This window comes from Channa argus, chromosome 3 (genome assembly GCF_033026475.1).
Source record: "Channa argus isolate prfri chromosome 3, Channa argus male v1.0, whole genome shotgun sequence".
Taxonomy (NCBI): Eukaryota; Metazoa; Chordata; class Actinopteri; order Anabantiformes; family Channidae; genus Channa; species Channa argus.
In genome coordinates, this window is record NC_090199.1 from 30,505,144 (window position 1) to 30,517,264 (window position 12,121).

At 37.9% G+C, this 12,121-nt stretch overlaps 1 pseudogene; it reads left to right on the forward strand.

Annotated features, from left to right (window-relative positions):
• The first annotated feature begins 6,590 nt into the window (after positions 1 to 6,590).
• Positions 6,591 to 8,690, forward strand: LOC137124131 (GTPase IMAP family member 4-like; annotated as a pseudogene).
• The last annotated feature ends 3,431 nt before the right edge of the window (positions 8,691 to 12,121 follow it).

A 12,121-nucleotide genomic window follows, 5' to 3' on the forward strand; every position in this document is an offset into this window, starting at 1 on the left:
TGTGTCTCATGCACATTGCATGAAGGGCTGCGGTAGTTTTATCCTGGTGTAGCTACTAACCTGACAGCTCAGTGTATGAAGGAAAGAGAAGAGTTAAACCTTAAGAATCAGTTCTTTTACTCACCTTGCCCACAAACACCCCTGCTGTGATGAGGTTTCAGAGCCCAGGAACAAGGTCAGAGAGACAGATCTGGGTTTCAGTTTTCAGTTTAAAGGGAGACGATATACAGTAGGTGGCAAGTATGTAGTCTGCATTCATGCAAATAGAAATCATGTATAATCATGGTATTTAGGGCTAGTTTATATTTTTCCTTGCAAAATCCAACCAAACAGGTGCAAAAAACTATGATGAAAATAACATTGGATGAAAACATTTTACAAAAAGACATTGTGTAAAATGTAAATAAAAAGAACACAGTGATATATGCTAATAAATTAGGGACTAGAACTTTCCCAGAAACATTTTGTTTCTTAACATCAAAAAATTTGATATTGATGTGAAAGAAGTTCTGGTGCATCCTGTTTCCACTGATTATCTTCGAGGTGATTCTACAACTTGATTGGAATTCAGTTGATTGGACATGATTTGGAACAGCATACACCTGTCAGAGGACGCATATGTCAGAGGACAAACCAAGCCATGAAGTCCAAGGAAGTGTCTGTAGACCTCTGAGACAGGTTTGTATCGAGGCACTGATCTCAGGAAGGGTACAGAGACATTTCTGCACCATTGAAGGTCCCAATGAGCACAGTGGTTTCCATCATCCATAAATGGGAGAAGTCTGGAACCACCAGGACTCTCTGAGCCGGCTGCTAAACTGAGAGAGAAGGGCCATTCAAATCCTACACGATGCATTTTTATAATTTCTGATCGAAGCTTTTGTTAACATTTCATGTTGTCTCTGTTTTCCTTGTCTGCCTGTGTCTTTAAATCAAATACTACTTTGTTGTTCTGTAGCTCACAAGACAGAAAGCAGAATTAAAACATGTGTGTTATGGGTTCAGCAAATGTTGGATTGGTATATGAGGCTGTAACATGTAAAGAATAATAAGGTAAATAAATTAGTATCGTTGCTTTGTCTTGTTCACGTGCTTATACAAACCCCACTTGCAGAGAACTTGGGATTCTGTGTAAAATGTAAATACAAATAGAATGATTTTAATTATTTCCAGCACATTTGTGGTTGTAAATTGTACATACTGTACACACAGGACCTGTCAGTAAACTTCTCACTGTCTTCTATAGCAGGTATCTGTAACTTTACTGTCATAAATGTAGATACCACATAGCATTTCCTCAGATGTGTCCTGACATGTTCTACCCTCTTTACACCTTTCACCGCTGTAGGACAGTAAACCAAACAACCTGTAACAGTTGCAGTATCAACTACACTTTTATAGAATTGCTGCCATTTCTCCTAAATGGTGAAGGGAGGGGTGAGCATTGTGGTTTTATCAGAAGAGCTTCCTACACAGAAGACACATAAGATAAAGTCTGAGTACTTCATGTACTACACAGATATATGTACCCTGACAGAGTGGACCAGGAATTTAGGCCAAAAATGAATTTAATTATCAAGTGGGGAATAAAAACAATTATAAAAACCAAGGAGGAAACGCTAAAACAAGTTCCTCCAAAACTCTTTTATTGTGTGGAGGATCAAATCTGAATCTTTTATTTCTCCCCAGATAATTTGTAGTACTTTTACATTTACATTTAGTCATTTAACAGACGCTTTTATCCTAAGTCACTTACAAGGCAGCAAAAATCCAAGTCAAGGAGAAAACGTCAAAGCAAAGTCCTATTAGAAAAGTGTTTTCATCAGATTCAAGTGCAAGAAAAAGCATAAAGTTTTATTTTTTTAATAGATTTAAGTACTTAATATCGATATTGAGTTTGCTGAGCGTGCAGTTTGGAAGCTCGTTCCGCCATTTTGGGATCACTGAGCTGAAAAGTTTAGCTTGGTGTCTTCTGTGCGGTGCGGGGAACAACAGACGTCGTTCGTTGCAAACTGCAGTGGATGGGAAGTGTTACTCCCATCCAGTTAATCACGGACACAAGATGATCTCTTGTCACAGGCATTTATTTCCAAAGATGTTCATTATGCCGTGAGAAGTAAATAAAGTTCAAATATAAATAAAACACAAATATAAAATACAATTCCTTTTCTTTGACATAAACAGAAAATAAAATACACACAATAGCTTAATAAACTTATTTCAAACTGTACAATATCACTTTATAAGGATTATTCTTAAATAAAATATAGGTGAATAACAGTTGTTACGTTCCTTTACATGTCGTATCGCTAATTAAACCAAGTTGCTAACAGTCGGTACAATATAAACGATCACAAGCTTCACATACTTTATTGGCCGTATTAACATACAGGGAGAATATAACTTCAGCTTAACGAGTCTTGCTCTGTCTCAGACCTTGGAAACAACGTAACTTAAAACATTATCTTCGGCTGAACACGACAACTCGGCATCACACGTGTAGCATAAAGTCGCACTCAATAATAACCTGTCTTTACCTGGACTGGCGAACATTGGTTCCGCTTGGGAAACACTATACAAATGACTTAAGAACGAAAACAAATATATTCTTAATCATATCAATTCCCCTTTTTCGTACAAATTATATATAATCTTAACTACAAACAGTACATAAACTTAAACATTATAACTGCTTCTAACAGCAGTTACACTCCCTCAAAATTCATTGGCCAAGTATTGCACCTTACGCCATCTTTTGCGAAGGTAAAGATCTTCTCTTACAAATTCTCCGGGTGGTGGCAAAACAATAGAAAATTTCATTGTCAGAAGGAGATTAGGTGTAAGAGGTTGTGCTCCTGCTGGATCATTGAGTAAGTGTGCCGTTAAAGGTCTGCTGTTTATGATCGCCATAACCTCATATAGGTAAGTTTGCAATGACGAACTATCCAGTTTGCGGGACGACTGAACTAGAATGGACATTAGCACATTCCTTATTGTCCTCATTTGTCTTTCCCAAGCTCCACCCATATGACTTGCAGCTGGAGTGTTCATGACAGATTCACAGCCTAGTTGTTTTAGGTATTCTTGGTCCATCTCCTTTACAGCTTCCAAGAACTGACGCCTTGCACCAACAAAGTTAGTACCCTGATCAGATCGAAGTTGTCGAACGTTTCCTCGTAGTGCAATGAAAGCACGAAGAGCATTAATAAAGACATCAGCTGTCATATCTTCAAGCAGTTCTATGTGTACTGCACGAGAACACAAACAAGTAAATAATAGACCATATTGCTTCAAAGGTCTTCTAAACCTTAATGTGACACCCACCAATGGTTGGTCACAATTGTTGATTAGGATTGTGTGTTTTTTTGTATTTTGGTGCAGAGAGGCTAAATTTCTGAACATTTACCATGGTTTTAAGTTTCAAGCTTTTCATTGTAATTGTCAAGTTACGCCACTAGGTGGAGTATTCACCAAAATGAGCACTAGTTGAACGTAGGCTTCAGGCCTCTGCTTCTCAGACAGAAACAGCCTGATTGAACGGACACAACTAACGTCTCCCGTCTCTACTTTTTCCTGTCTGAAACAGGGTATATAACCTGTCTACAGGTCACTGTTGTTTGGGGCCTGTAACATTAACACACTTGTGAATGCAAGATGACACAGCATGACTGCCACCAAGGATCCAAATACCACTTGATCTTAGTGCGTTAAGTGTTATACCACGACCTTGGTGTTGCACTCGCTGATGATAATGCTCAATCAGCAACCTTGATATGATATAAAATCACTTATGAGTCTAGCAATACCCTTGACTAGTTTGGTCCAGTTGGACAACTTTAGAATTATTATTATTAGCGATTATTCAGTGAGTCTTCAATAGTCAAGGTCTCGTGTACATAAGTTTTACGAGCTTCTGGGTCTTCAACTGAAATATCTCCCACCTTCACATCTCTGTTGGGAAGTTGATCCAGCCAAAGAAAGGCTGGACCCATAAACCAATTGGATGTAGTGAGTTCTTTCGCTGTAAGACCTCTTGATGCTTGATCTGCAGGATTGTCTTCAGAGGTTACATATCTCCATTGAATTGGATCTGTGCTCTGTTTGATACGCTGAATGCGATTTGCCACAAACACATGAAATCGTTTAGCACCATTGTTGAGAACAGGTCACTTTGTGAGGCTGGTTAGAGGATTCCATTAAGTGACAGAAGCTCTTTGTGTTTTTCTTTTCTTCTTCTTCTTTCTTGTGTACTCAAAAGTTGTAGGACTGGGTGAAAAAAAAATTCACATAAAAATCTCAGCTCATGTTCTCTCTGATTCGGCGTTGATTCCTAAACGTGGAAAATCAGATCACAGTGAAGGTTTGAGTGCATTTTAGGGATATAAGTTTTGGTCGGTGATGGTTGGGTAAATTATCTAAACCATATGATCAGCAGACTAACATGGTACAGCAGACAACACACTGCAGCACTTGGTCCGTTCTGGTCTGGTGAAGTTAATCAACTACAGTGTTTCAAACGATCTGTATGCTTTAAGCATTTTGGATAAAGATGACTTCTAACTCTGAAGTAGAGGCTGTTTTTTTTCCTCCCCCCTTCCACTTATTCGAAAACCAAAAAAACATTTCAGCAGTGATGTTACATTGACTATTTCATCATTCGCTTCACCACGTGTCAGTACATTGGAGAGTAGCCACTTCAAATTTATCCTCATACAAGTTGATGTTTTTAAATTAATTTGAAGACTTTCAGTCAGGATTTAGACTTCATCACTGCACAAAAACAGCACTATTAAAAGTCATCAATCTTCTCTTGGCTTGAGATAATGGGCTCGTCTCTATACTTGTTCTGTTAGATCTTACTGCTGCATTCAACACCATGGATCCCAATATCTTATTACAGAGCTTGAAACATGAATTTGGGATTAAAGGAACTGCACTAGGTTGGTTTAAATACATACATTTCCATTGCTATGATGATGATACCCAGACATATCCATCTATGGAACTAGATAAAGGCCATCATAAAGGACATCATCATAAAGGCCTGGATGTTCAAGAATGGGACAACATTCCTCTCCTAAACTCCAGCAACTGGTCTGTTCACTTCCCAGATGTTTACAGACAGTTGTTAAAAGAAGAGGGGATGCTACACAATGGTAAACATCATCTTGTTCCAACTTTTTTTAGATGTGTTGCTGCAATCGAATTCAAAATGAGCTAATATTTTCCATGAGATGGTAAAATGTCTTGACTTCAACATTTAATGTGTTGTTCATGTTTTATTTTGAATAAAATATGGGTTGATGAGATTTGCAAAACATTGCGTTCTGTTTTCATTTACGTTTTACACATTGTCCCAACTTTTTAAAACTGGGGTTGTATTTTTACAATATAATAAATAAATAAATATATATATATATATATATATATATATATATTTGTTTCTTGTAATAATTGTGTCTTGGTATTGGTGCTCACACGTTGTTGGTGCTGTTTACTTGTCAAATATTTAATTATTGTTTTTCAGGGTCTATTTTAAATTGTATACGTATAAATGAAAAACAAAACACACACACAAATGATGTGTGACTAATGGGCACTGGAAAGTAAACCACATATATGCTTTATGCCAATTCTATTTCTGTAGTAAGGTACATTTATTTTAAAGCCACTGTGTAATTCACTGTGTGACTCGACTATGTGAAAAAAGCCGAAACCATTTGTATTTTATCACTCACTAGGCAACAATATTAAAAAAACAAAAGTTTGTGTCTCCTCTTATTTATGACCTGTGAGGTGAGTGTACATTTGTACACAGAAAAATAATATAGTACAATTACTACATTTGTATAACTGTTATATGTAAAAGACTGAGATCGTGGATACAGATAATGGATGAATGGGTTTTATCTGAATTGTCTTTATGTACTGTACCATTAACTCACAGCATCTTAAGATATTTTAACTTATAAGGACATGTAACTGTAATCTCTTTGATTTTATGTTTCTCAGTTTTAGTAATGATGGCATATTAATTGTTTTTCTTATAACCAACCCCATCTGGTCCATCTGATGATAAGAACTGGTATTAAAGAGGTATGACCCAGTTTATGCCCTGTCATATTTACCAACATATGTAGTAGCACATGTGTGTGAAGGAACTCATCAGTTTAATAAATGACATGTACATTTTCAGTATATTTACATAAAGTGCAACTGGAAAGCCAAAAAGGATTTGATTCAATGCCCTAATGAAAGAGAAGCTCACTCACTAACAGTTCAGTATAATTAAAAACAGAAGTGCATAATAATATGGATCTAAAAAAGGACTTCCCATAACTTGAAACTAGAAACCAGTGGAAAAGACTTCAGCTTTGCTGATAAGGTGATGAAGATCAAGTGGGTCCTGGTTTCATAAATGTATCATAGCAATAGAGAAAAACTGTTCTATTCCCTCAAATGGACAGTTTAAGTTTCACTTTCACTTGTGACCCATTTTAATTCCACTTTCTGACGCATACTGGAGGGTGTGGTTTATGCATCAAGCCACAATAAAGAAGCTGCAACAGAACAGTTCACTTCAGTATCTACTTCAGTATCTTTCAGTATCTTTCTTTAGTCTAAACATGGAAAGAAACTTCACCAACCCTGTGTCAGCTGGAAACTTCAGTAAGTCATGTTCTTGATTTCATGCTTAAAATACTATTATTTTATGTCATATTTTACTGTATTCCCTAGAGTCCAATCCTACAGGATGCATTTTTATAATTTTGCATTTCTGAACAAACCTTTTGGTACAAGTATCGTTTACATTTGTAAATTTTATTTGTAAAATCCAGATTTCTTGGTCACTAGGAAATAGTTATTCATTCACCTTCCTCTTGCTATATGTGTTGGATGATGTATCAGAAACAACCAGTAACCTTGTTGGAGAAGATGTTAACGTTAAAGTCTAAGGCTGGACAGGTTTCCACAATGAGATGTTAATACTTGATTTTCCATGATGATTACATTTAATCCATTTTACCTAGTTATAATAGCAACTTGTACTCAGTGTACTTTTGAAGAATGTTTAAAAGATTGTATGTTGTTCAGACTTTGTCTCATATCCATGTTTTGTCTTGAAGTGTTTGTAGTTATTGTCTAACAGCAGACCATCCCACACTGCAGTGACCCAGAGTCACTCCATGCTCATTGTACATACAGCCTGATAATCACTTATTCTTCTCCACAGGATCACATATAGTGAATAATGAAGAGCTGAGGATTGTGATGGTGGGGAAGACTGGGAATGGGAAGAGTGCCACTGGAAACACCATCTTGGGACGACGGTGCTTTGAATCGAAATTCAGTGCTAAGTCTATGACTGTGGACTGTTCTAAGGGAACAGCTGGGGTGGATGGACAGAAGGTGGCTGTCATTGACACCCCGGACCTGTTTGACACCAGGTTTGGCAAAGACAAAACCACTAAAGATATTAGCCAGTGCATCTCATATGCTGCTCTGAAGAAGAGAAACAAACTGTGCAAAGGATTCAAGACATCTTTGGACAGGCTGCAGACAGATACAGCATGGTCCTCTTTACTGGTGGGGACCTTCTCCAAGGAACCACTATTGAGGAGTTCCTGAATGAAAGCCTAGAGCTTCAAGAACTTGTAGCCAGATGTAACGGCCAGTACCATGTTTTTAATAACCAGGTTAATAATCAACCTCAGGTTACTGAGCTGCTTCAGAAGATCAGAAATATAGTTAGGAGGAACCAATGAGATTTGAAGAGAAACAACGCATCCTGAAGATGAAGGAAGAGGAAAAACGCAGAGAACAAGAAGCAATTGAGAGAAAACTTCAAGAAAAATATGAAAAACAGATGAAGAGAATGAATGAACAACTTCAGGCTGAGAGAGAGAGAGAGAGAGGAAAGAGAGAGAGGAGGAGAGGAAGAGGGAGAGAGAGGAGATGAATGAAGAGAGAAAGAGGGAGAGAGAGGAGATGAATGAAGAGAGAAAGAGGGAGAGAGAGGAGAAAGAAAAAGCGATAGCAGATATGAAGAAGTCAATGCTGGAGCAACATGAGAGAGAAATGAGGGAGGAGAAAGAAAAATTACAGTCCAGGTATGAGAATGAGGCCAGAACAGAAGCTGAGGACTCTAATCCATTTTACCATCTGCTAAATGTTGGTAAATTGATTGTTGCTGGGATTCAATCATTCGGCAAAGCAATTGAAAGTGTGTTAAAAAAATGAGCAGTGTTCAGCCACTGAAACAGATGATTTAATCCATAGAAATATAATGATGGTGATTTTCTTAGTTTCGAGCTGCTCACCATGGTCTCAGAGGGCTAAGTCACTCTTCATATTGTGGGATTTTGCCATCTAGTGCTCATCATGTTTTTCATTATAGCCAAAGATTAAATTAATTGTGTTTGTACATAAGATGGTTTACATGTTTCATCTATGAAGATCATATCATAAGAATATCATAAGTGCATCCTGTGTTATTTCTGCGCACTGATAGTTGATTAGAAAAAGTTCTGACAGTGAGTAACTGATTGCTGACATCACATGGATTCACCTACAGTGGTGAGTTTTAATTACTCAGACCTACTTTATAAAAACTGCATTGAAATTCATTTATTGTTTGAGTTTTTTGTCATTAATTTTCATTCATACCACTAACAACCTGTGTCCACGTGCTAAACTGAAGAAAAAATAAAGTTGTGATACTAACAATGAACCTTTGTCAAAGTCATATTTAATTTTCAATTAGGAATTTAAATGTCACAGGTGAATAATTCGGAGGAACCTGTGATGTTGTAAACACCCTGAACCAGTTCATTTCAAATACTGTATAGTAAAGAAACTTAGAACCTAAAACTATTAAATATTTTTTAAAACTGAAATCATTTTTTCTTTCTAACTGAAAAATGGCAAAATGTTTGCTCCAAGCATTTATACCTTTCATGGCCTCAAAATAAAAAGTCAAACCTGTTAATGAGCATATTGTTCAATTCTACACAGAATTTAATTAGACATTCAGATATTCTTTATCATTTACAAGGCCTACTGACATTTATACATATTTTTTACTTAATTACATTTATGTATTTAGAACGTCTGTATTTGTTGTTAAAGACAACATGTTAGCTGCCTACAAAGTTGCTGTTTAGCTTTATTTGTATAATGTGTTTGTGTGAACTGATCTGAAACAGCCAGTTTTTCCAAGGGTACATTAGTAATTCATCATACAGATGCAACGTAATCATTTAGCCCAAATAACATAACTGTCATTATTCTCATATTCATGCTTCTGTTTTTTTATTTTTACAATTCCTGTCTTTCACCATGTTGCTCACTTTATTTTTCAGATCCTGCACTTCCCCCACTACAGGCCCTATGTGCCTGTTTTGGTAGCTTCACTCCTGACCACGCCCCTTCTCACCTGTATTTAGTTACCTGTTTACTCTAAATAACCCTTACTGTCACTGCTTGTCAGATTGTCTGCTCAAGTTTTTTAATTCTCAGGACTATTGGCTGCCTCTTGTTGGCTTCACTCTCCTCATTTGGAGCTGGAACTTAACTAACCTGATTTATTCTATGTCTTGGACTTGACCTTGTCCTTGATTCTGCTCATTGTTTTATCACATCTTCTCAGGATATAACAGGCCTTGTTACTGATTAAAGTTCTGTTTAGTCTGTTGCTACACTTTTTGAAAAAAAAACTTCAGAGTCCGAGGCTGTTTGTATGAAGCCTGACAATAAAACCTTTTAATTAATTGACCTGTACCCCCTTGTGTCATTGAACTTGAGTCCAAAGTCTCAGGCTTTCACAATAAGAACCCTTTCCTCAGTCCACAGCAGAACTCTGTTGTAGTGATGGAAAGATGAAGCTGTGTTGAAGCACAAAAGCTTTCCAGCCATTTGAGCCACAAAAATCCTTTATGTGTCGAAGTTCCATGTGCACATTTAGTGTTTAAAATGAGCTAAAGCAGGAAAATCTTTGTTGACCTTATGTGTAGTAGTTGCCCCTGAAGCAAAAATAAAGTTGTTGTTCTATTGGATGCAGCTTTATGGGTTAAACACCTGACATTTACCTTTAACAATGTGAGAAATGTGGATTTTGATTCTTGTCCACTCTAATATTATTGCTTCTTTCTGTAATCCACAAATCAAAACCTCATAAGCATGTGACTACATTTCAGTGTTCAAGGTTCACATTTAGAAATATGAGGACTGCATATGGACTGCATGCTATCCTGAATTGTCACTATGCCAAAACAAAAGATATTGCTTGACCATGGTTTGCATGTTTAGCAAGTGGGTAGATTCCCTTGTTCCAAACAGGATGCATCCACAGTGGTAAAAGTCCTAATAAAAGACATCATTGTTCGCTAGGATATTCCGAAAAAAGATCAGTAGCAACAATGGTCCTGGGTTTGCCAACAAAGTGTTGAAAGATTTGTCAAATTATTTTGGGTTTGAATTCAAATATCATTGTTCTTATCACCCTCAGAGTGCAGGTGCAATAGAGCGACAAAATGGCATCATCAAGACAAAACTAACAAAATGCTGTGAAGAAACAGGTTTGACATGGGTTGAAGCATTACCATTGGTACTGTTCTATATGCGTACGACAGTAAGAACAACACATGGGTTAAGTCCATTTGAAATTATATTTGGAAAACCTCCTAGTATAGGGCTTAATCCCATCAAACAAAGTCTGATGACTGGGCGTCATGAAGATATGATGCTGGATTATTGTGCAAAAATTTCTGCCTCTCTCTAAGTCCTTTGTCCCCAGGTGAAAGCAGCCCTGTCTACCCCTGCAGACATCAGCCTGCACAATCTCAAACCAGGTGACAGGTTGTTCATCAAAGACCACCGGAGGAAACACTGGAGGCAGAGACGTTTCACAGGACCACATTAAGTACTGCTGACTTCCAGTACAGCAGTTAAGGTGGAGGGACGTGTCACGTGGGTCCACGCCAGCCACTGCAAGAAGATCCCCACACCTGAATCAGAAAAGGAATTACACCCAGAAGAACACCGACTAGACAAGGAAACAACCGCCGTGGAAGACGACCAGCAAGGTACAGACAGTCAAATTTGTCCCCTGAATTGTTCACCCCGGTGAGGGGGGAGAAGTGCAGATCGGGCTCAGCCCGCACTTCAAACTAGTTCAAAAGTCAAGAAGAGTGAATACAGGAAGGTGACAAAGGTGACATCTGGTGCCCAACGATGGAGAAATCTGGCCATGATGACACCAGCCCCTGGGGCTGGTTTGACGTCGTGTTTGGAAAATGGAAGGTCTTCATCTTGTCACTTTTCACAGGTGTTGTTATAGGCATTACTGCACTAACCCTGTGTGGGTGTTGCCTTATTCCGTGTGCACGTGGACTAATAATGCATGCAATTGATCATTCCATCTAACACCAAATGACTATACAAAGTATGCCTTTACTTAGAGACAGTGCTTCCCTTGAGTCCTTTCACATCCCCAACTGGGAACCTCCATATAATGAAACTGATAGTACTGAGTTAAATTGATTTGGGCCTAATCTGGGAACATAATGATGGAATGAAATTTTTGTGAATTAACATTTCTGATGAACTGTCCCTACTGTTGCTCAGCCTTAATGAATCCTGATCATGTAATTATCATAAAATGATAAAAGGGGGGATGTGTCAGAGAAATTTCAAAGTCTAGGTAACACTGTTTCACTGTTTTCACACTTCTGGCAGAACCAGTATCAAACTTGCTTACACCAGTGCTTCCTCACCTTTTGCTCCCCAGCAAGACATCCTGTCTCTGGCCACACAAAGACGTGTGTTAGCTAGATATCAACCATAAAACTACCTACATCTGAACATTTGCTTCCCAGAAGGGAGCCCACGGGAACTAGCACAAATGATCAGTCTCAAGGACTTAAAAGACAAGGAAGACAAAAGGACAAAGTGACAAGAACTCGCTAATTAGACTCCTGACCACATTGTATGAAGGTTTTTTTACTCATCCCTTTGTTCTTTGTGTAAACTCAGCTGTTGAGTTTAATGTATAAAAGGCTGAACAACCTACACATCTTGGTCAATATGATTGACCCACTCGTGAGTGTAGTTCTGTTCTGCT